Source organism: Oryctolagus cuniculus, chromosome X, assembly GCF_051225735.1.
Source record: "Oryctolagus cuniculus isolate XC-2025 breed Fujian yellow rabbit chromosome X, ASM5122573v1, whole genome shotgun sequence".
Lineage (NCBI taxonomy): Eukaryota > Metazoa > Chordata > Mammalia > Lagomorpha > Leporidae > Oryctolagus > Oryctolagus cuniculus.
This window is the reverse complement of record NC_142888.1, coordinates 98,074,357-98,098,374: the sequence shown is the minus strand read 5'-3', so window position 1 is coordinate 98,098,374 and position 24,018 is coordinate 98,074,357. Positions and strand designations below refer to the sequence as shown.

The 24,018-nt window shown below is 40.4% G+C and overlaps 1 long non-coding RNA gene and 1 pseudogene across 6 annotated transcripts in view; one reads left to right on the top strand and one right to left on the bottom strand.

The window, feature by feature from the left end:
• The window catches only part of LOC149119710 (uncharacterized), a 100,780-nt gene that overhangs the window by 5,954 nt on the left and 70,808 nt on the right, over positions 1 to 24,018 (bottom strand). The window lies entirely within an intron of this gene.
• On the top strand, positions 19,366 to 20,357 carry LOC100341213 (KATNB1-like protein 1 pseudogene; annotated as a pseudogene).

Here is a 24,018-nt window from a genome sequence, read left to right as displayed (position 1 = left end):
AATAGGTATCTTCTCCTACACTTTATCTATGCCTACTGGAATTGCTTGAACCCAATAATAAGGATACCGTAAAAGATTGTTGTAGCCCATACCCAACATTACAACTTGGTATGTCATATGACATCCACAGGAATACATACTATAGAGTCACTTGGTGCCTCTAGTGGACACACCTTAAGGTGACCTCTAATGAGCCGTGCCCTTATATAATTCCCTTCCATTAAGTATAGTTCCCTTCCATTAAGTATAGGCAGAACCTTCAACTTGCTTCTAGGAAACAGAATATGGTAAAATTAATGATGCCATCACTCCAATGATCACATTGCATTATATAATACTCCAGTTTGGCAGACTAAAGTGAAAGCTTCTCCTACTTATATATAAGAACTAAACTACAATGCCATAAAAAGATCTGTGAGAGGGCAATGCAACAAGGAACTATGTGTAATTGCTAGGAATAAGAGAGGCCCTTGGACAGGCAGTCAAAGCCAAAATCAACTATTGGGATTGCATCAAATTGAGAAGTTTCTGTACTGCAAAAGAAACAATCAGGAGAGTGAAGAGACAACCGACAGAATGGGTAAAAATATTTGCAAACTATGCAACAGATAAAGGGTTAATAACCAGAATCTACAAAGAGATCAAGAAACTCCACAAAAACAAAACCAACAACCCACTTAAGAGATGGGCCAAGGACTTCAATAGACATTTTTCAAAAGAGGAAATCCAAATACCAACAGGCACATGAAAAAATGTTCAAGGTCACTAGCAATCAGGGAAATGCAAATCAAAACCACAATGAGGTTTCACCTCACCCCGGTTAGAATGGCTCACATGCAGAAATCTACCAACAACAGATGCTGGCGAGGATGTGGGGAAAAAGGGACACTAACCCACTGTTGGTGGGAATGCAAACTGGTCAAGCCACTATGGAAATCAGTCTGGAGATTCCTCAGAAACCTGAATATAACCCTACCGTTCGACCCAGCCATCCCACTCCTTGGAATTTACCCAAAGGAGTTTAAATTGACAAACAAAAAAGCGGTCTGCACCCTAATGTTTATCGCAGCACAATTCACAATAGCCAAGACCTGGAACCAACCTAAATGCCCATCAACGGTAGACTGGATAAAGAAATTATGGGATATGTACTCTTTAGAATACTATACCGCAGTAAGAAACAACGAAATCCAGTCATTTGCAACAAAATGGAGGAATCTGGAACACATCATGCTGAGTGAAATAAGCCAGTCCCAAAGGGACAAATACCATATGTTCTCCCTGATCGGTGACAACTGACTGAACACCAAAAAGGAAACCTCCTGAAGTGAAATGGACACTATGAGAAATGGTGACTTGATCAGCATAGCCCTGACTGTTAATGGACAACTTAATACATTATCCCTCTTAGTATTTTTTTTTTTGTCTGTTCTACTTAATATGACTGGTTTAATTCTGTAATTATCACACAGTTATTCTTAAGTGTTGAAAATTAACTGAAATGTGATCCCTGTTAAACATAAGAGTGGGAATAAGAGAGGGAAGAGATGTATAATTTGGGGCATGCTCGGGCTGACTTGCCCCAATTGGTAGAGTTGGAAACATACCAGGGGATTCCAGTTCAATCCCATCAAGGTGGCATGTGCCAATGCCATCTCACTATTCCAAGTGATCAATTTCAGTTCACAATTGATCATAATGAAAGGACTAACAGTCAAAGGAAGCATATAAACAAGTCTAGTACCTGCTAACACTAACCGATAGAATAAATAAAGGGGAGAGTGATCCAACATGGGAAGTGAGATACTCAGCACACTCATAGAATGGCGGATGTCCTAAATAGCACTCTGGCCTCAGAATCAGCCCTAAAGGCACTTGGATCTGGCTGAAAAGCCCATGAGAGTATTTCAGGCATGGAAAGCCAAGACACTCTGGCAAAAAGATCTCTGTGAGTGAGATCCCAGTGGAAAGAACAGGTCTTCAAAGAGGGAGGTGCCTTTCTCTGAAGAGAGGAGAGAACCTCCACTTTGACTATGACCGTGTCTAAACAAGATAAGAGTCGGAGAACTCAAGGGGCTTCCATAGCCTTGGAAACTCATGACTGGTGCATAGGGAGATTACTGATGCCATAAACAGGAGTGTCAATTGGTAAAGTCAACAACAGGAGTCACTGTGCACTTACTCCTCATGTAGGATCTCTGTCCTTAATGTGCTGTACATTGAGGCTTAATGCTATAACGAGTACTCAAACAGTATATTTCACTTTGTGTTTCTATGGGGGTGCAAACGGTTGAAATCTTTACTTAATGTACACTAAACTGATCTTCTGTAAAAAAAAAAAAGAAAAAAAAGAAACTATCAATTCCCAACTTGACTCTCACTGGGATTAAACATGACAATAGGTCTGATCTGATTTCATCATCATTTTAAAAAAATCATCTATTATTTTTCACTTTATGTTTCTGTGTGGGAGCAAACTGTTGAAATCCTTACTTAAGGTATACTAAGCTGATCTTCTGTATATTAAGATAATCGAAAATGAATCTTGATGTGAATGGAAGGGGAGAGGGAGTGGGAAAGGGGAGGGTTGTGGGTGGGAGGGACGGTATGGGGGGGGAGCCATTGTAATCCATGAGTCGTACTTTGGAAATTTATATTCATTAAATAAAAGATTAAAAAAAAAAAAAAAAAAAAAAAAAAAAAAAAGAGAGGCCCTTGGTCAACAAACAGCAAGAAACAGGGATCTTGGTCGTACAGCTACAAGGAATTGAATTCTTCCAACAATTATGTGCTGAAAAGAGGATCTAAAACTTCAGAAAGAGGGGCTGGTGCCGTGGCTCACTTGGTTAATCCTCCGCCTGTGTCACCAGCACCCTATATGGACACATGGTTTTAGTCCCAGTTGCTCCTCTTCCAGTCCAGCTCTGTACTGTGAGCTCTGTACTGTGGCCCAGGAGGGCCATGGAGGATGACCCAAGTGCTTGGGCCCCTGCACCCCCATGGGAGACCAGGAGAAGCACCTGGCTCCCGGCTTTGGATTGGTGCAGTGCTGGCTGTTACAGCCATTTGGGGGGTGAACCAACAGAAGGAAGACCTTTCTCTCTGTCTCTCTCTCTCTCTCTCTCACTGTCTGAAAATCCACCTGTCAAATAAAAAAAAACTTCAGAAAGAAATTTAGCCTGGCCAACATATTTTTTTTCAGCCTTCTAAGGCCCTGTGCAGAAGACTCAGCTAAGTCAAGACTTCTGGCACATATAAACTGTGAGATAATAGAGATAATAAATATATATTGTTTTAAACTGCTAATGTTGTGATAATATCATAATTCAGCAGTAGATAATGAGTATGGCACCCCAGAATCAGGTACTCTTTCTCTACTAGCACACTAGACAATGTGTATAAAAGAACAATTCTTCAATTAAACTATACAGGTGCAAAACCATATTTGCCATTTCTTGGATGACGACAGACAACTTTAATACCAGGCAGAACAGGGTTAGAATTTCTAGCCTAGAATTGGGTCATGGAAATCCTGGCTATTCCCCCTCCGTAGCCCCCTCCTTAGCTTCCACACTCCTACTGCTTCTCTTAAACCATGTTCCATTAATGTCTTCATTTATTTTGTCTCTAAAATATAAAAGCCATTCAGCTCCAGATGATTGTGAAACAGGCCTTCCAGTCTATCCATTGGGGGAACATATCCAACCCTCAAGATCATGCAGCACAATATTTTCTAAGGCCACCCTCGAACACCATAAGGATAGACAGAAAAAGAAGAATATCTATAACCAGCTCTATGCCCATATGACAAAGAAAAAGAGAAGATGGACCTTCACACATGCTATCCCAATATGATTATGGGCTACTTCTCTTGAGGGGGGAATGCCAATGTAGCTAGGTAGACATTAGCCTATATGCAAAAGAGGGGCCAAAGAAAATGGTATTTTATTTTTTAGAAAAACAGGTAGTGGAATGAGGAAAGAGATGTAGAAGCAAGCCTTGGAAGCAGACCATCATTTGCATATCAAAAGTCTTGTCATTGTTTGATAACATTGTGAGATAGGTCCCAATACTCTCCCAGGAGAATCTTAGGGGAATCTTATGTGCCCTACACCATGGGGGCTAATAGGTCCATTATGAATTCTCGGAGGAATTTCAGGAATTCCACACTCAGAAAGCCCTCTACCTGGCCATATTCCAGAGAGAGAGTAGGGAGGGAAAATGCAAGTCCCATATCCATACCCACATCCATATCCATAAAAACCCCAGTCTGAAAATAGACTGGGCTCTCAGTCCTTTACTAAGATGCCTACCTGGTCTGTCAGAGATGTATTCTCTTCATTAAACTTAGCAAGCATGCTCCTACTATATAGGTCTACTAAAAACAAAAATAAAATATAAAACCTTAGAGATACACAAGGTAAGTTTCTTAGAGATTTTTCAGAAACTTAATCTAGTACTTTTAGATCTGATTGATCATAGAGCCCAGAGGGGATACCCACTTGCAACATGATCTTGATCTGCTATGGAGTCCTCTCTTGTGCTGGGCCTCACTTTAAAATGACAGCCCTCTAGGTTATTCAATAAATGCACCAGAACAATATTCTTTTTTAAAAAGATTTATTTATTTATTTATTTTAAAGTCAGAGTAACACAGAGAGAGGAGAGGCAGAGAGAAAGAGAGATATTCCATCCAATGGTTCACTCCCCAATTGGCTGCAACAGCCGGAGCTGCACCGATCCGAAGCCAGGAGCCAGGAGCTTCCTCCGGGTCTCCCACATGGATGCAGGGGCCCAAGGACTTGGGCCATCTTGTACTGCTTTCCCAGGCCATAGCAGAGAGCTAGATTGGAAGTGGAGCAGCCAGGACTTGAACCAGAGCCTATATGGGATGCTGATGCTTCAGGCCAGGGTGTTAACCTGCTGCTCCACAGCGCCAGCCCCCAGAACAATATTCTTATGTGCAGTTTATGTTGTATCCAAAATCCAAAATGATCTACCACTGCTATGCCTCTTTCTTAGTGGTAGGGCTGCAAAGTAGATTATTGTGTTCTTTAGCTTAGAGTGTATATTCTTCTCTAGACCCCAAAACTCATAGAAATTCATGATGCAAATACATTCCTCAATACAGAATATTTTAAAAAGTTCATGGACATGGAATTAAAAGATATATTTATTTTGGTACAACAATTTTGGAATCCATGCAGTTTTTTCATAGTATGCCTTTTGCATGAACTTTGTGAAGTACATCTGTATGCATGAATTTCAAAAATGTTAGTGAAAAATATTTTAATTCCATTTTCCATGAACTTTTTGAAGTATCCTTGCATATGGGGCTTATATGACACTCTATCAAGGCTCAAGATGTTCAATTTTATCACCAATCTTGTAGAAATCAGGAGAGTTAAAATAACCCTGAGTAAGACAGTGAAGATTTCCTTGCCATATAAAGGTAAAATGCCTTTTAATTGTTTTATCAATGTATAATTTACATATAAATATGGAGAGTATAGCTTTGACAATTGTATATACTCATGAAACCATTAAAAACAAAATATGCAAAATTTCCATCACCTCAAAAAGTTTCCCTGAGTCCTTTCTACTTAACCACTTATGCCCACCCAGAGGCAAGCATTTTCTGATTCCTTCTCCATAGATTTTCATTGCTTGTTCTTGGTAGTCATATAAATTAAGCCATATGGTATATATTTTCTTGGCATATTTGTGTTCTTGGATGCAAATAATCCAAATGTTTTTTATTTTGTTAGCTGCTTTTGATTATCCATGTTAATGAACATTGAAAAATTACTGGTTTGTACTTCTCTATACAAGTTGTACAGAGATCAGATTCTGGTTATTTATCTGGAGGCAATGAGGATGGAGGGCTGGATCTTAAGAAAAAACATCACCTCAGAAGGAACTTGCTTCAGGTGAAATCATTACTTAGTCTCCATAAAAAGGTAAGCTATTCTTCTCTGGCAATAAAACGGGGCTACTTCTGCATGCAAGAAAAGTGCTGAGAAATTGGGGAGTTCATAATTCTTCGATTTCTCCACCAAAATAACAACTCAATTCTCCATGTTCTACTCTTTCCAGTCTTATTTTGACATAATGAACTTAACAGGGCTGTACATTTAGTCTGCTTCACAACACTGACACCTTTATCAGATTCTGAGCTTGATTTTTGGTACAGTGTCCTGTAGCTGCAGGAGATAAGAATCTCCTTTATAGCTTCATAGTGACAGTTTATACTTCAGTCAAAATCAAGCATTCTACCCCAAAATCTCTACAAGTAAAATTGTTTGTATATCAAATGGGAACCAAGCCACTAGGCCCCCTCCTTCATCTTACTCTCTATCTACATGTCACATCAATAAAATAGCACATACCACAGGTGAGAGCTCAATTAATTGGAATTCCACTTGATGCCAGAGGTTATTACCATATAGCTTACCATTAGCAAGAGGGTCCTTATTGCTTTTAGACAAGTGAACAGTAGCATTTTATGTAACCCCACTTCTAATATCAAGTGTCTTATCCAGAATCCTCTAGAAAACAAAGCCTAAGGTAAGAGTTGAAGAACTAACCACTTGGGTCTTGTTCAAGCCCAGGGAAACAGTATGAAGAGAAAAGATAAGTGAAGCAAGGAAAGATCAAAGCAAAGTGATACAATGCAATACCTCATTAGATGTTAGTTGTTAGTTCACAAAATTGCAGGTCACTTGTCAGGTATGTTTGCTCAGCATATGGGACTTTTTCCACAATTATTCAAAGGAAAACACACACATACACACATTTAAGAGAACTATATGAAGGAAAAGTAGGAGAAACTTCTCTGCCTGGCTGCCTTCTTCATTTCCAGTGGTCAAAATTCATATCTGAATTCATATCTTCCATAGATATGAATTATCTTCACTTCCAGGTAGCATCATTTGGTCCCTTGATATCTTCACAAAAAGCCAAATTCTATAGGTTTTTTGAGCCTATATAGCAGGAGACTAGACATTACCTCTCATGAGATGTCATTTTATACAAGTGTAGAAGTAGAATGACAACTTGACATTGATAGGCTCAGTGTGTAGAACATGAAGGCCATTCAAGTGCAGGGCTTCAAGTTACACTGCCATGAAGCTCTGGAAGTTCAGAAGGGATGTGAAAAAAATAGAATAGCAGCAGCACAATTTGAAAAATGGGCAGCATCTTGGGAAAGGATATAAGAAAGCACATAAGTTTGTGGCCAATAAGCAAGACAAAAGCATAGTTTTTACTAGGGCAGTAGTAGGGATGGAGAAAAGAGGGCACATTAGAATACATCTTGAGGACAGAGCCAACAGACATTCTAATGAACTGGATGTGAGGTGTCAGAGAAAGGGAAGATTTGTGGATGATCTCTGTACTTTGTTATTTGAATATCTATACAGAAAATTAAATAATTTCAGAGATATGGTAGATGGGAGAGAAATACATTTGATAAGTAGAGAATCAACATTTAGTTTAATATTGTCCAAATGTTTGATCAAAAACATTTCATGTTTGTGGTTTACATTTTTTCTACCTGAAGCATTAAACTTAATATCACAAGACAATTACACACCCTAATTCAGACAAAAGCCAGTCCTACAAATAGATAGGACCAATTATCGCTTATTTTTTTTTTTGACAGACAGACAGAGAGAAAGGTCTTCCTTCCGTTGGTTCACCCCCCAAATGGCCGTAACAGCTGGCACTGCGCCGATCCAAAGCCAGGAGCCAGGTGCTTCCTCCTGGTCTCCCACGCGGGTGCAGGCGCCCAAGCACTTGGGCCATCCTCCACTGCCTTCCCGGGCCACAGTAGAGAGCAGGACTGGAAGAGGACTAGAAGCAGGCGCCCATATGGGATGCCAGCGCCGCAGGAGGAGGATTAGCCAAGTGAGCCACGGCACTGGCCCCCAGTTATCACTTACATAGTGTTGTGCATGGAACAGCCTTCCTCAAGTGATTTCTCCCTATTAACCAGATACTCATAATCTGTATTTTGATTTTTTTATTGCTGTCTAACAAACCATCCTAAACTTAGTGGCTTACGACAACATTTATGATCATCACCCATGTACAACAGAGACAAAGTTTGGCAAAGTGGACTGATCTTTGTTTCAGACTGTGTCAGTTTAGCTCTCTCAACTATGAGCGATGTCCAAGATAGCTCATTTGTATTAACTGGAAAGTTAGTATTGGCTGTCAGCTGGGAATTCAGTCAGGGCTGAAGGGCAGGAGTCTCAGTTCTTCATAGGGACTCCTTTAGGCCTTCCTCACAGAATATTACTGGGTTCCAAAAATAAACACTTTCAAATACAGGAAGGGAAAGCTGCCAGTTTCTTTAGGCATAGGCCCAGAAATGGATACAGTGTCACTGCTACCATATTTTATTGGTCAAACATCCACAGTACTCAGATTCAAGGAAAGGGGACTAGACATCACCCCTCAATTGGAGCAGTGTCAAAAAAGTACAGGGTAATGTTTGAAATGACACAGCTTAGAATCCAGATTGTGGATTGTGGTATCTTTGGTTTTATGGGTGGATGCACTTAAATCACAAATTGTTTGCTTAAATAATTTTGTCAGATGATCAATTGATATCCATCAGGTCTCTGAGAGAATGAAAGCCAGGATAGAAATAATATAGCAACCATTTGGTTTGACATTTACCATGTGCCAGACATTATTCTGAACATGATGCTTTACATGCATCATTTCAGTGAATCCTCCCAATAATCCCACAAAGTAGCTTATAATTAACTCTATGTTACACACAAGGAAATGAAAGAATAGAGGGTTAAATAATTGTTCCAAAGTTATAAAACCAGGAAGTAATTCAGCTTGGATTCCAGCCCAGATCTGTTAACTCCAGAGCCCAAACTCAAAACCATTATGTCATATTGAAAAGGGTGGAGATAGGTTTGGCAAAGACAGATGGGCTACCAGGACACAGCCCTGAGCAAGGACCAAAGGTTCATCAAAACATATGTAAAACAAAGCAGTTGGGATTTTATAGCACAAAGGTTCCTGTTCTGAGAAAACAGAAAGGAAACAAACATTCATTGAGGATCACAGTCATTCCTTGGTATCCAAGGGGGATTGGTTACAGGACTGCCCCCAAGGATACCAAAATCCATGGATACCTAAGTCCCTTATATAAAACAGGATAGTAATTTGCATATAACACCACACACTTTAAACCATCCCTAAATTACTTATAATACCTAATACAATATAATTGTTGGGCAAATAGTTGTACTGTATTGCTTATGCAATAATGGCAAGGAAAAATGTCTGTATATATTCAGTGTAGATACAATGTTTTCCAAATATTTCCATCTATGGTTGGTCAAATCCATAGTTGTGGAAACTATGGACGTGGATATCTGACTGTACCTTCTATTTGTCAGGCATTAGGCTAAGTGCTTTATATGCTTTAATTTCATATAATTCCCTGAAAATCATGTGGTTATTTTTTGTTATTACTGACATTTGACAGCTGAGGAAATTGAGGTTTTGATTAAGTAACTTAGTCAATGTCACACAGGTTGTAAGGGGCCATACTGGGGTTCTACTCGAATCTAACTCCAAACTCCTACGCTTAAAGAATTTTTTTATATTTATTTATTTTTACTTATTTGAAAGGCAGAGAGAGAGAGAGAGAGAGAGAGAGAGAGAGAGAAAGAGAAAGTGAGAGGGAAATCTTCCATCTGCTGTTTCACTCCCTAAATGCACAACACAGCTAGAACTGGACCAGGCAAAAGCCAGAAGCCAAGAATTCCTTCCAAGTCTCCCATATGGGTGGCAAAGACCCATGTACTTGAGACACCAGCTACTGCCTCCCAGGGGCAATTGGAAGTGGAGGCAATAACCTACAGCACCACAATACCCATGCCTATCATATTGCTCTTAACTAGCTACCACCTCTGGGCCAGTGCTGTGGTGCAACGGATTAAAGCCCTGGCCTGAAGTGCTGGAATCCCATATGGGCGCCGGTTCTAGTCCTGGCTATTCCTCTTCCGATCCAGCTCTCTGCTATGGCCTGGGATAGCAGAGAAGATGGCCCAAGTCCTTGGGCCACTGAACCTGCGTGGGAGACCCAGAAGAAGCTCCTGGATCCTGGCTTGGGATCAGCACAGTTCCAGCCGTTGCAGCCATCTGGGGAGTAAACCAATGGATGGAAGACCTCTCTGTGTCTCTGCCTCTCTCTTCAACTCGGCCTTTCAAATAAATAAAATAAATCTTAAAAAAAAAAACTAGGCACAACCTCAAGCTAGTTGCTCCTTTTAGAATGTCTCATTTTGTGCATACTTCCATTTATCCAATAACTCATTAATAACCAGGAATATTGACTCAAAAGGCACAAGATAGCTAAGAAAACACATCTCCAATTATTCTCCTCTTTATTCTCACTTAATTAATAGATAACTATTGAAGAGAGATTAAAATAATTCACTTCCTGATGACAATGAGCATTTAAATTCTTAGTTCTTTTCACAAGTTTAATCACTAAAAGGAGATTAATATAGATGTATTCCCTCTCTTCCTAATTCCCTTTTGCAACCAATTACCCACTGCAGACTTTTGACTCTTACATGATACAATCCGGAAGCAAGTATATATCCTGGCCCAGTCAAGCAAACATTTCCAAGAAATGAACCCATTTTTAATTGCAAAATAACTAGCTGTCCAGAAAAGAAGGTGAGAAGTGGGAGGGGGCCCAGATGTCAGAATGTTAGGTCACTCAAATAAGCCAGTCCCAAAGGCACAAATATCATATGTTCTCCCTGATCGGTGACAACTGACTGAACACCAAAAAGGAAACCTCCTGAAGTGAAATGGACACTATGAGAAACAGTGACTTGATCAGCATAGCCCTGACTGTTAATGAACAACTTAATACATTATCCCTCTTAGTATTTTTTGTCTGTTCTACTTAATACTACTGGTTTAATTCTGTAATTAATACACAGTTATTCTTAAGTGTTGCAATTTAACTGAAACGTGATCCCTGTTAAATATAAGACTGGGAATAAGAGAGGGAAGAGATGTACAATTTGGGACATGCTCAAGCTGACTTGCCCCAAATGGTAGAGTTAGAAACATACCAGGGGATTCCAGTTCAATCCCATCAAAGTGGCATGTACCAATGCCATCTCACTATTCCAAGTGATCAATTTCTGTTCACAATTGATCATAATGAAAAGACTAAGAGTCAAAGGGATCACATAAACAAGTCTAGTGCCTGCTAATACTAACCGATAAAATAAAGGGGAGAGCGATCCACCATGGGAAGCGAGATACACAGCAGACTCATAGAATGGCGGATGTCCTAAACAGCACTCTGGCCTCAGAATCAGCCCTAAAGGCATTCGGATCTGGCTGAAAAGCCCATGAGAGTATTTCAGGCATGGAAAGCCAAGACACTCTGGAAAAAAAACAACAACAACAACAACAACAAAAAAAACTAAATGAAAGATCTCTGTGAGTGAGATCCCAGTGGAAAGAACAGGTCTTCAAAGAAGGAGGTACCTTTCTCTGAAGAAAGGAGAGAACTTCCACTTTGACTATGACCTTGTCTAAATAAGATAAGAGTCGGTGAACTCAAAAGGCTTCCATAGCCTTGGAAACTCATGACTGGAGCATAGGGAGATTACTGATGCCATAAACAAGAGTGTCAATTTGTAAAGTCAACAACAGGAGTCACTGTGCAGAGGAGGATCTCTGTCCTTAATGTGCTGTACATTGAGATTTAATGCTATAACGAGTACTCAAACAGTATTTTTCACTTTGTGTTTCTATGTGGGTGCAAACTGTTGAAATCTTTACTTAATATATGCTAAACTGATCTTCTGTATATATAGAAAATTGAAAATGAATCTTGATATGAATGGAAGGGGAGAGAGAGCAGGAAAGGGGAGGGTTGCGGGTGGGAGGGAAGTCATGGGGGGGGTAGCCAATGTAATCCATAAGCTGTACTTTGGAAATCTATATTCATTAAATAAAAGTTAAAAAAAAGAGAGAGAGAGAGAAAGCAGCAGTAACTGAGAATGTGGGTTTAGACTGCAGGGGAGGGGAACCTCTAGCCTACTGGTGGTTTAGGCCCAGAAAGTCATTTGGTCTGGCCCTGCCCAGAGGCAACAACAGCCAGTATTCCAAAATCAATAAATATATAGGTTAAAAAAAAGACTTTGGAATATATGCAGATTTTGGAAACCTAAGAACTTGGGATCCACAGAGTAAAAATATAGGTTAATTAGAAAAGAAAAAGAATGTTAGGTCACTCAAATACTTCATATAAGTATGCACACAGGACTGGCATTGTGGTGTAGCTGGTAAAGCCAACACCTATGATGCCAGCATCACATAAGGGAACTAATTTGAGTCCAGATACTCCAGATCCTTGGTAATGTGCCTGGGAAAGCAACGGAAGATGGTCCAAGTCCTTCGGCCCCTGTACCCATGTGGGAGGCCCAGAAGAAATTCTGGGTCCTAGCCATTGTGGCCATTTGGGGAGTAAACCAGTGGATGGAAGATTTTCTCTCTCTCTCTCTCTCTCTCGCTCTCTCTCAAATAAATATTTATTAAAAAAAGTTATGCACAAATGGAATGGGAGAGGGAGCGGGAGTTGGGAGGGTTGCGGGCAGGAGGGAAGTTATGGGGGGAGCCATTGTAATTCATAAGCTGTACTTTAGAAATTTATATTTGCTAAATAAAAGTTAAAAAAAAGTTATGCACAAAAAGATTAGATTCAAGCATACCTAGGTTCTTCTTCTCAGATTTTTTTTTACATACTTGGGTTTTTTTGACTTTTATTTAATAAATATCAATTTCCAAATTACAGTTTATGGATTACAGTGGCTTTTCCACCCATAATCTCCCTCCTACCTGCAACCATTTCATCTCACACTCCCTCTCCCATCCCATTCTTCATCAAGATTCATTTTCAATTATCTTTATATACAGAAGATCAATTTACTATACACTAAGTAAAGATTTCAACAGTTTACACCCACACAGAAACACAAAGTAAAAAGTACTGTTTGAGTACTAGTTATACCATTAATTCATATAGTACAACACATTAAGGACAGAGATCCTACATGGGGAGTAAGTGCACAGTGACTCCTGTTGTTGATTTAACAATTGACACTCTTATTTATGACATCAGTAATCACCCAAGGCTCTTGTCATGAGCTGACAAGGCTATGGAAGCCTCTTGAGTTCACAAACTCCGATCTTATTTAGACAAGGTCATAGTCAAAGTGGAAGTTCTCTCCTCCCTTCAGAGAAAGGTACCTTCTTCTTTGATGGCCCATTCTTTCCGCTGGGATCTCACTCACAGAGATCTTTCATTTAGGTCATTTTTTTTTTTTTGCCACAGTGTCTTGATTTCCATGCTTGAAATACTCTCATGGGCTTTTTACTCAGATTTCTTAATCCTGTTAGCCTAGTCCCTTGGTCTTCAGCTCCAATCCTTTATTTGGGAGAACACAAAGTCTCTGGTCTAGAGAACTATAAAGACCTAAGACTAGAAAATCATCACTCAGGCCAGTTATGTGGTCCTAACCTTGGTTTCTAGACTGATATCCCATGTTAAATTTGACTTTTTGTCCCACAAATATTGTAACAGTCCTGAAAATGTAAAAGGCCCAGCTTCTCACTTGAGGGCTCTACCTTCCCTTGCTCTGCTAACAATAGGGAAACAAATCCCACAGTTCTGTTAATAATATGGCCCAACAATCCCTCAGGGACCTCCTATCCTTGCCTGAAGTAGACCTCAATGTGCTTCTACTCATATACTTCCCTCCTAAATGGCTCTCCTATTCAGCTTGCCACACTTTCACTTGCCAAACCTAGATATCAATCCATTAATCACTGGTCCTAGAGGCAAGACAGTTCCTGGGACAGTCCACAACAGCTCTGCCACTCATAGTTATCATAGGTGCTAAGGGAGGAAGCTACCACTTTCTAACTGATGGCAACAGCCTAATAAGAACTCAGAAAAGATTTACTTTTTAGGCACAAACCTCCACCTGTCCAGCATCAGCCCCAGTGGCATTGACTGTACACAGGACTTCCGTGGGAGCATTGCATCACTGTCTGCAGGGACTTTTGTTTAAAGATTTGTTTATTTATTTGTAAGGCAGAGTTACACAGAGGCAGAACCTAAGAGAGGAGGGAGGGAGGTTCACTCCCCAGATGACCACCACAGCCAGAGCTGTGCCAATCCAAAGCCAGGAGCCACGAGGTTCTTCCAGGTCTCCCACATGGGTGCAGGGGCCCAAGGATTTGGCCCATCTCCTACTGCTTTCCCAGGCTGTGGCAGAGAGCTGGATCAAAAGTGCAGCAGGCAGGACTTGAACCAGCACCAATATGGAATGCCGGCATTGCAGGCTGTGGCTTTGCTATGCTACAGTGCTGCCCCATGCAAAGACTTTCAAGAACCTGGATCCTGGAACCATCATTGCGGTATAGTGGGCAAAGCCACCACCTGCAAAGCTGGCATCCCATATGGGCAGTGGTTTGGGTCCCAACTGCTCCACTTTCCATCCAGCTTCCTGCTAATGTTCCTGGGAAAGCAGAAGAAGATGGCCCAAGTCCTTGGGTCTCTGCACTCACATGGGAGACTGGAAGAAGTTCCTGGCTCCTGGCTTCGGACAGGAACAGCTCTGGTCATTGCAGCCATGTGGGGAGTAAACCAATGTATAGAATACCTCCCCCTCCCTCCCTCTCTCTCTCTCTCTCACTGTAAAACTCTAGCTTTCAAATAAATAAATCTTGAAAAAAAAAAAACTGGACTCTGCCTCTGAAACTCTAAGCCATCCGGGTAGGAGATTAGGGAAAACCAATGTTTTAATTTTCTATGTTGGAGACTGCTAAAGATCTTATTCTAGATCCAAACATGGAGCTCCACAGAGTAATATGTTTCATCTTGTCCTTTTTCTGTACACATTGCCTGTGGCATGTAGCAGTAGAGGCAGCATAGTTCACCTTATCTGGATTCCTTATAACTGATAATTCGATATCTTCTTCACTGGATAAACTATAACCTGGAAGTTCAGACATTGATTCTCCAAGAGGATAAAATTGCCCATTGGTCTGGATCTCCTCAAATCAAGTATTCTCCTGGAATTCAGAAAAAAACCTGCAAATTCCAGTTTTGCTCCAGGCTTATCCAACTGTTTAGTGTCTGAATGGCAATGTGAAGAGACAAATATCCACACTTCCTCATTTCCAACCTGCTTGACCATCCTGAGGGGATGCTGTATATATTTGAAGTGAAGAAATTCCAGAAGTTAGGGGAACACTTAAAAGTTTGTACACACACACACACACACACACACACCCCAAAGGATAACCTTTCAGACACAATTCAGCCAAGTGTGAAATTGTTATACCTGACTTTGCCAGCCTGGCTGCCTCATGGATCTAGTTTTTGCAAAACAGAATGTTTACCTATACTCTAGACATGGACAAGGCATTCAGGGTTCTAGAGGTATTTTTCAAAACCTGGAGTGTTAAGAGGAAGACAATAACCATTGAATTTGACCTTAAGTTAAAGGGGTCTTCAAATACAGGCTACTGTACCAAGACAAACACAACTTGGGGAATAGGGTGAGACCTCACTACAAATAGTGAACCTAATTAAAATCCAATAAGCCCTGACACTCATTAAAAACTGGGAACCAAAAAATATATATATAAAGTAGCTCAAGAGCTGAAATTTCTGGGGTCTTAATATCATAACAACAGCTGACTGTTATTCAGTATTTTCCTGTGTAGAAAGCATGTTATATGAAAAAAAATGTTCCAATCAAGAATATTATATCCAATAAAGCTATTATTTAAAAGTGAAAAAGCATGTTATATGAATTCTCTCCGTTGAGCTTCACACCTATCCTAGAGATAAGTACAAGAGTGATATTTTCTGAGTACAGAGAGCTCTAAGAGCAGAAGAAAAGGAGAAAAGGAGAGGACTCAATGGGTAGAACAGAGAAGGGTTAAATTTCCTGAACCCAGGTACACAAATATATGGAAGGCAAATTCTGAAAGTATTTGGGATCTGCACGGCACTCAAAATCAATGTATGCTAAACTGATCTTCTATATATAAAGAGAATCGAAAATGAATCTTGATGTGAATGGAAGGGGAGAGGGAGTGGGAAAGGGGAGTGTTGCGGGTGGGAGGGACGTTATGGGGGGGAAGCCATTGTAATCCATAAGCTGTACTTTGGAAATTTATATTCCTTAAATAAAAGTTTAAAAAAAATCCAGAGATGGTCGAAACTCTGCTGGGGGCTGTGTTTCCCTCTGGGCTTATTTTTCCTCTCTACTTTTTTTAACTTTTATTTAGTAAACATAAATTTCCAAAGTACAGTTTATGGATTATAATGGCTCCCCCCCCCATGACTTCCCTCCCACTCACACCCCTCCCATCTCCCGCTCCCTCTCCCATTCTCCCATTCCATTCACATCAAGATTCAGTTTCAATTATCTTTATATACAGAAGATCAATCTAGTATATATTAAGTAAAGATTTCATCAGTTTGCACCCACACAGAAACACAAAGTGTAAAGTACTGTTTCAGTACTAGTTATAGCATTACTTCACATTGGACAACACATTAAGGACAGATCCCACATGAGAAGTAAGTACACAGTGACTCCTGTTGTTGACTTAACAATTTGACACTCTTGTTTATGGCATCAGTAATCTCCCTAGGCTCTAGGCATGAGCTGCCAAGGCTATGGAAGCCTTTTGAGTTCGCCAATTTTGATCTTATTTAGACAGGGTCATAGTCAAAGTTGAAGTTCTCCCCTCCCTTCAGAGAAAGGTACCTCCTACCTCCTTCTTTGATGGCCCTGTTCTTTCCACTGGGATCTCACTTGCAGAGATCTTTCATTTAGGTTTGTTTGGTTTGTGTTTTGTTTTTTTTTGTTTGTTTTGTTTTGTTTTGTTTTGCCAGAGTGTCTTGGCTTTCCAAGCCTAAAATACTCTCATGGGCTCTTCAGCCGGATCCGACTACCATAAGGGCTCACATTCAGAAATCTACCAACAATAGATGCTGGAGAGGATGTGAGGAAAAAGAGACACTAACCCACTGTTGGTGGGAATGCAAACTGGTTAAGCCACTATGGAAGTCAGTCTGGAGATTCCTCAGAAACCTGAAGATAACCCTACCATACAACCCAGCCATACCACTCCTTGGAATTTACCCAAAGGAAATGAAATTCCTCTCTATTTTTTAACCTTTGTCAACCTTCTTGGCAACTTGAGAAGCTTTAGTCAGAGGCCAGTCCTTAGTAGATTCCATCTGCTCTGCCTCCACTTGGGACTTGGGTCATTCAGTTACCACCTCTGGGTAACATTTTATTCTTACTTTTGGCTTTTTGACAACCTCCTTCATCTGATTAAACTTTAAAAAAAAATCATGGAGAGGATTTCTAAGATGGAAGAATAGGGAATGACGTACTACACTAGGCTAGGGATAGACAATTTAAAAAAGAAAAGAAAAGCATAGGAAGTTCCCTCATAGGAGAATTAGAGAGAAAACTGCAATGGAAATTCTATGGAAGGAAGAGGAATGCTGTGGACCTTTGTGGAACATGCGGACATGCAGCATGAACATTGGCACAACACATGATTCCAGCAACCAAGAGCCGGAGAGAACAGCAGCTTAGAGTTGGAGGTGAGGTCAGACTTCAGCAACCCATGGTGATACAGCCAGAGGGAGAACATAGTGTGAGTTCTGCCTGGAGCCCTATGGGCTAGAGGGTGGCTACAGACCAAGTAGAAGTAAAAGGGGCACATTTCTCTCACCCTATCCTCCCAACAACGATGGCTGGCACACAGCTGAGAGGGATTGGGCACCATTTTGGGCAAAAACAGCAGCTGCAGAAGCCCTTCTGCGCACACACAGGAACTAGTTGAGACAGGACACCATCTTCTCAGCAATATTGGCAGCAGTGGTGGGGAGAGGGCAACATTCAAACAGTGCCTCTTCTGTACATGTGTGATCCAGAAAACTAACTGAGGGAAAAATCCACAGTGCACATTGACTTTGAGCCTGGCTGAGAGGATTGACAGAGGACTCGGCAATCACATAAGACTGTGAGGTGCTCCCAGCCTCCCAACATACCACAGGCTCTGGGGTTCAAAACACCTAGGTGGAGTACTCCACAGACAACAGGCTCGTGGAACAAGTGCCTCTCTGTGGCCAGACAGGTTGGTGGGGCAGAGCAGACCCTCTGCACCCAGAGGCTGTGAGATCCTTGTGTGCTGAGACTGTGGGGATTCCATGGCAGCATGAGAGGAAACAGGGCATAGTTGGTTCCCCGGACAATCATTGTGTGTGGCTCCACACACTCAGAGCTCCCAGGTGGCCTGGGGTGGGTCATTGACAGGGATCTGTACTCAGAGTGATGACTGCACAGATCATTTGTGCAGTTCACATAATGTTGCAGATGAGTTTTGCACCCACTGGGGCTAACACATGGGCATTGATCACCTTGGAGGAGAGGAGGTGAGGGTATGATCACAAAAACAGCAATGACCATTCCCCCACTTCTATTAATAAGAGGAGATCTATCACACCCAACTTGAGTGTAACCGTGGACACTTGCCTCACCCTGTAGCACCGACCACACTCAGAACACACCTCTGGGTATTCACTGAAAGTGCAGACATTCCAATAAGCAACACAGATATAGTTCAAAGATAAAAGCCATCAGAAGAAAAAAACCAACAAGTGTCTCCACAAATGCATAAAAATAAAGGCAAAAATTCAAGAAACTAGAATAAGGAAGACAACAAGACCCTCCAGAGGAACACAACAGCATTTCAATATTAGAATGTGAAGGCAGGCCAGTGTCGTGGCTCACTAGGCTAATCCTCCACCTTGCGGCACCGGCACACCAGGTTCTAGTCCTGGTTGGGACACCGGATTCTGTCCCAGTTGCCCCTCTTCCAGGCCAGCTCTCTTCTGTGGCCAGCGAGTGCAGTGGAGGATGGCCCAATTACTTGGGCCCTGCACCCCATGGGAGACCAGGAGAAGTACCTGGCTCCTGCCATCGGATCAGCATGGTGCGCCGGCAGCGGCGGCCATTGGAGGGTGAACCAACGGCAAAGGAAGACCTTTCTCTCTGTCTCTCTCTCTCACTGTCCACTCTGCCTGTCAAAAAAAAAAAAAAAAAAAAAAAGAATGTGAAGGCAGCGTTTGAATGGCTGTGAGTCAGGCCTGTTGGGGAAGCTGACAGAAACGGACTCTAGGCTGCCAGGTGTGGCTCGTCAGCACCTGGGCAGGGCTGAGGTGCTGTGATACCATGAGGTGCAGGTATTTAAGAGATTATGGCATCTGAAACCGACGATGTTAAAAAATGGAACTTTTGCACTAATAGTGAGGATCATTCCACTGATATTCCTATAAAAAGGATCTCTTAGTTTCACCAATAAACATGAAGGAGGTTAAGAAATCTCCCAAACATTTGGCTGCTTACGTAAACAGAACAGTTGGACAAGCTGTGAAAACCCCAGATAAACTACGTAAGGTGATCTATCACAGAAAGAAAGTTCATCATCACTTTCCAAATCCTTGTTACAGAAAAAAAAAAAACCAGTCCCCTAGCACTGGGGGCTGTGACACAGCAAATAAAGAAAATGAACTGGCTTATGCAGGTCACCTACCTGAAAACTTACGCCATGATAGTCGCACATATTTGGTTAATTCCAGTGACCCTGGCTCTTCACAGACAAAAAGCCCATCATCAAAATATAGTAGTTTTTTTCTGAGGTTTCTCAGGACCATGAAACAATGGCCCAAGTTTTATTCATCAGGAATTTGCGATTGAATGTAGCTTTTTCTGGAGAAAGAGAAGTATAAGTGAACTTGTAGCCTATTTGGTGAGGATACAAGATCTTGGAGTTGTAGTAGATTGCCTAGCTGTACTCACCAATAGTTTACAGAAAGAAAAACATTATATCTCACGTGACTGTTGTGTGGACTTGTTGCCTCTAGTAAAGTCATTACTTAAAAGCAGATTTGAAGAATATGTAATAGTTTATTTAAACTGGCTTCAAGCAGTCATAAAAAGGTGGTGGTCAGAACTGTAATCCAAATCAGGAATGATGGAAATATTTAGATTTTAATACAACAATTAAGTGGGTTGTGGGAACAAGAAAACCACCTTACTTTGGTTCCAGGATATACTGGTAATATAGCTAAGGATGTAGATGCTTCTTTATTACAGTTGCATTGAGAAATTTCATCTACTAAACAGTATTTGGTTATTCAACACATCCTGGGACTATAAGATTTCCAAAAATAGGTCTCTTCTGAGAACTGTGAACTGTGGAAGAAATTAAAATCAATTTTTCTTTTAAAAAGCCACATAATGAAACCCTAACAATATACTTCACATTGAAGTGGAATAGTATCCAAAAGGATACTATGAAGTGAAAGCACACTATGAAGATTGTTCGGTTTTGCTGTATTTGAGATCTGTATGGTTATTTACAACATTGTTTAAGAACTACTGGGTCAGGCCGGCATTGTGGCGCAGTGGGTTAATGTCCTGGCCTGAAGTGCTGGCATCCCATATGGGCACCGGTTCGAGACCCGGCTGCTCCACTTCTGATCCATCTCTCTGCTATGGCCTGGGAAAGCAGTACAAGATGGCCCAAGTCCTTGGGCCTCTGCACCCACATGGGAGACCCAGAGGAAGTGCCTGGCTCCTGGCTTTGGATAGGCACAGCTCCAGCCATTTTGACCATCTGAGGAGTGAACCATCAGATCGAAGACTCTCTCTCTCTCTCTCTCTCTCTCTCTCTCTCTGTAACTCTAACTTTCAAATAAATAAATAAACCTTTAAAAAAAAGAATTTTAAAAAAACTACCAGGTCTTAATGCAATCATGCATAAGAATATAATTTATACTCTGCAAAAGTAAGACAAGAGTTATTACCAGAAACTACAAAGACCAATTGTGATTTTTTTTAAGATCGCATTTTATTAAAAAAAAAAAAACACTTAAATGTGTGCAGCTATTTTCTTATGTTGAAAGAGTTTGAGCTCTGGCTTTTATGGGCATTTGGGCAGTGAAACAGCAGATGGAGGATTCTAAAAAAATAAATAAATAAAAGAGTTTGAAAGTGAAAACATTAAAGCAAATAATCAATATTAAAAATGTTCACACTGAGATGCTGTGTATGGAAAATGCCTTAATTATTAACTAAGCCAATATAATATGATACCAATATCTGTTTTAAAAAATTGAAACCAACCATGTTTCTGGCATGATAAAATCCTGGAATTAAATCAGGGGTTTACATTCACATAGAATGCTATTGTTCAGATACATTCCACACAATTTTTAAAACTTGAGAATATTTTTATCATCTGTTTTTTTGCCAGAATCATCATGCCATGTATGTATGTATTATCCCCATATAAAAAAGGTGAATATGTGCTTGTATGAATGTTTAACTGGAAATGTCCATGGAATTAACTAATTTATATTCACTTTTTATTGTATATATATACACCTAATATTTTTCATTTCTGTATCATTTAAACTTCCTTCACTTGAGTAAGTTCACTAAATATTTCTTAAAAAAATATTAGAATGTGAAGATGAAGAGGTTGATAAAATGCCAGAAACAGAATTCAAAAGATTAATCATAGGATTACTCAAAAGCTATGAGAAAAAAAAATCCGTGAGTTAAAGAAATCCATACATAAATGAGTAAAATTTTTCCCACGAAATTGAGATTTTAAAGAGAAATCAAAGTGAATTGTTAGAAATGATGAATTCACCAGAACAAACAAAAAATGCAGTAAAAACCTTTATAACATACTTGGTGATAGAAAACAAAGAATAGCCAAGCTAGAAAACAAAACTTTGGAAATCTTTCAGTCAAAGAAGAAGAAGGAGAAAGAGAAGGAGAAGGAGAAGGAGACAAGCTTTCAACAGTAAAACGTAAAAAAGAATCTAAAGCATGCATGAGAGAAACACCAGATTACTTCCAGAGGATTGCCAATTAGACTCACAGCTGACTTCTCATCAGAAACTCTACAGGCTAGGAAAGAACTGGAAGATATAGGTCAAGTCTTAAGAGAAAAAAACCTGTCAACCCAGAATACTGTGCCCTACAAAGCTCTCATTTAAGAATGAAGGTGAAATAAAGATCTTCCATTACAAACAAAAATTGAAAGAATTTGTCACCACTTATCCAGCCTTACAAAGATACGTAAGGATGTGTTACACACAGAATCACAGAAAGATAGCTGTCATTATGAAAGAATGTGAATGCAGAAAATCTCCCAGTAAAAGTACAAAGGACATCCAAGGAAAAGAATAGGAATATTGATGGAAAAATGGCAGGACCAAGTCATTACTTATCAATAGTCACCTTGAATGTAAATGGCCTCAACTCTCCACTTAAACAATACAGACTGGCAGAATGGATAAAAACACAAGACCCATCTATTTGCTGCCTACAAGAAACACATTTCACCAACAAAGATACATGCAAGACTGAAAGTGAAAAGATGGAAAAAGATATTTCACGCTAAAGGAAAGCAAAGACGAGCAGGTGTAGTCATCCTAATATCTGACAAAATAGAATTTAAAACAAAAACTATTAAAAGATAAGAAGAAGGAAGGGCACTATGTAATAATTAAATGATCCATTCAACAGGAAGATGTGACTATAATAAATGTATATGCACCCAATTACAGGGTTCCCCGGATACTTAAAATAAATATTCATGGATCTCTCTGCCTCTGCCTCTCTGTATTTATATGATAAATTTTACTTAAACCTATCTATATGTTGATTCTAACATTTAATATGATCACTTTAACAATTAAGATGGCACTTATACCACCGACTTTAATGGGTTTGGAGTCCCATGACAAGATTTTAGGCTGTACCCCTAGAAGTAAGTATGTAGAACTGTATGCAGAACTATACAGCTTTACAGTTATAGACTACCTCCTCCATCTCTCATTCCCCCTCTTATTTTTTTATTGGGATCTTTTTTCAATTGACTTTATATACACATGGTTAACTCTATGTTATGTAAAGAATTCAACATATAGTATGAAGAAGAGAAAAGAAAAAGAAAGAAAATAAAGGGAAAAAAGTAAATAAAAAATAAAAGTAACAATAAAAAAAGTCCCTCAATAGTCAGGACAAGAACTATTCAAGTCATTGTTTCTAAAAGTGTCAATTTCCCTTTTATACCTTTCATTTTAGGAGTACTATTAATTCTCACATATCAGTCCGTGCCCTGAAGCACAAGGATGCGGACCTGAACTTTGACCATTCAGGGGTGACTGCAGATGTTCTCATTCTACCAAGTGCCTGATTATCCTGAGACTGACTGTTCACCCAAATGGTGTTCTTCAGTGAAGAGCTGAGCAGCTTCAAAATCCACTATTTACTCTTCTCTGTCTAGATACTTGAGGCATAACATTAGAGAGGAGAGCGGCAAGATGGCGGAATAGGAAGGGAGCACACTGATAGTCCGGGAAGAGACAGTTTAATAAAAGTGGAGATACTGCAGTTCAAGGAAGAGTAGGGGAGGAAACAGCAGAGGAAACTCTTCCGGAACTAGTGATTCACAGTGGACCTGCGTGGAGAGTGTGGGAGCCCATGGTTCAGGACACCAATGACAGAATCAACACACCAGTGCTGGAACGCGAGGTGAGCCGAACCTCAATAGCCCGAGACACTGGCGGGAAAGTGGAAAGAGGAGACTAGAGGGAACGAGGCTTGAAACCCCGTGGGGAAAAGTTCACCAGGCTAACTAGAAGAGAGAGGGAAAAAAAAGTGACAGATATGGACACAAGTTTCTCTCTCTCTGCTCACCTCTCAAAGGCAAGCAAGACAAAGAGAAGGTGTCATAAGCGGGCGACCTCAGGTATGCACCTGCCCTCAGCCAAGCAGAAAAACCTGACTCTGGGGGGGTGGTGAAATAACAGGAGATTAGGACCTAGTG